Raw genomic sequence first — 2,353 nt, 5'->3', positions numbered from 1 at the left:
AATGCATAAGTGGAAGAAACCAATTACTTGAAGGTAATATAACAATCAATCATGTATGACATTAGAAAACGTTATCTTTTGCCGAAATCAGTTTGGCTCAGTGGATAGAGCGTCGGCCTGCAGACTGAAAGGTCCCAGGTTCGATTCCGGTCAAGGGCATGTACCTTGGTTGAGGGCACATCCCCACTAGGGGATGTGCAGGAGGCAGCTGGTCGATGTTTCTTTCTCGATGTTTCTTACTTTCTATCTCTCTCCCTTCCTCTCTGTAAAAAATCAATAAAATATATTTTAAAAAAAGAAAACGTTATCTTTTTTAAAAAATAATATTAAATTGATTTCAGAGAGAGAGAAAGGGGGAGGCGGAGTGAGAGCCAGACATGGATTGGCTGCTGCATGTGCCCTGACTGGGAATCCAATCGGCAACCTTTCCATGCACAGGATGATGCCCAACCAACTAAGCCACACTGTTCAGGGCAGAAATGTTATCTTGAACTTAAAATTCTATCCCCAAAGTGTGGATTGAGAAGTTTTTTTAAAAAAAGACATTTAGACTTTCAGGACTCAGAAAATGTATGTTTCATGTGCCCTTTCTAAAGGAGTTGAGTATATACTCCAGTGAAGTTAGAGTGATAACCAAGAAAGAGAAATATGTGCAATACAAGAAATGATAGACTTAACCAGGAGGGTTAAACTGACTTCTGTGCAGTAGTCCTAGCAGCCACCTAACCAGATTGGAACTGAAAGAAGAGTGTCCTCAGGAAGAATAATGTAACTGATTTCAAGCTATAGACAAACTAGTTAAGAAGCTCAGGCTTAAAAAAAAAAAAAAAGCTCAATTTTTGTTGTTAATCTCACCTAAGGATATTTTTCCTACTGATTTTTAGAGAGAGTGGAAGGAGAGAGAGGGAGGAAGGGAGGGACAGAGAGAGATGGATCAGCTTGCCTCCTCCACACCCCTTACCAGGGATGGGGCCCACAACCTGGGCATGTGCCCTGACCTGGAATCGAACCAGCAACCTTTAGGTGCATGAGATGATACCTAACCAACTGAGCCACACCAGCCAGGTTAATAAATCCGGGTTTTTAAATACCTTCTCCATAATATTGTGAGAAGGGGCAGGTCTGGGTTTTATGGAGCCTGAAGCCCTATAGCTTGATGGAATCCTACAATGAGGAGTCCCGAAGCCTCAGCTTCAAGGACAATATACCACTGCTTCCTGCACGGAAAGAAGCAGAAAATATCACATCCCCCTTGCCTTGCCTACTTGCAGGATAGATGTGGGTCCACAACTGAGACCTCACCAATCTAAGACCACACCCCAGCTGAGATTCAGAGGCTAGCAACCTCTAGAACCCCTTCTTGTGCCTGACAGCACCAGTGAGGGTTGCTCCCTCATTCCCAGAGGTAATAGGCATCGTAGTTCTAGTGGCAACCTTTAGTTTCCAGACCAACTCTCTGCTCCAGTGGAATTTGCTGTATTCTATTTAGTGGCCTCAAATCTGCTGCCTTGACCTTCCTAGAGGGTTTGTGAGCTCCCCTTCCCCCATTTAGTCATTTTCTGAGCTCAGTTCTAAGCCCTCTACACACCCAGCATCCTTTTAACAAGGCTTTGCTCCAGAGCAAGGTGTTGTGGTTTGCAGTTAGGAATCTTACTCTGCTCTCCTGTAGGGCCCAGCCTGAAAGGACTGAGGAAAGACAAAGCCTTCCCTCCCTACCCCCTTCCCCAAGCTCATAGCAAGCCTGATCCAGTTAGATTCGCCGGCACTGATCCTGCGGCCAACCTCTTGTTCCACCACACGCTCTACCTGGCTTGCCTCCCAGACCTTCCCAACCTTCTCTCCCAAGGGAGGAGAGAGATAAGGAAAAAGAAAGACCCTCAGCAGGAGCCAAGTTGTCTGAACTAGTCCCAGTGCCCAGAGGAAGTAGGGACACAAGCTTTGTTTTCCTTTTAAAAAATATTTTTATTGTTTATTTTAGAGAGAGAAGGGAGAGGGAGAGATAGAAACATCACCAGCTGCCTCCTGCATGCCTCCCACTGGGGATCGAGTGGGCCACCCGGGCATGTGCCCTGACCAGGAACCCAACTGTGACCTCCTGGTGCATGGGACAACACTCAATCCACTGAGCCACACTGGCTGGGCACAAGCTTTGTTTTCTATGAAGAATGTGCCTGATGGAAACCCAGCAGCAAAAAAAGGACTCCAAGGAAAGTCAAGAAGTGGCAATAAACAGGGAGTTGGGGGACGCAGTCCTTTCCTAATACAAGGGGGGATCCCCAAACTCCCGGCCCCTCCAGTAGCGGCCTGCGCCCTGTGTACCCCAGCCCTCTCCCCACCAGTTTTCTCCTGGCAC

This window comes from Myotis davidii, unplaced genomic scaffold, assembly GCF_000327345.1.
Source record: "Myotis davidii unplaced genomic scaffold, ASM32734v1 scaffold453, whole genome shotgun sequence".
NCBI lineage: Eukaryota > Metazoa > Chordata > Mammalia > Chiroptera > Vespertilionidae > Myotis > Myotis davidii.
The sequence above is the reverse complement of the archived record's forward strand: the minus strand, read 5'-3'. Positions refer to the sequence as shown.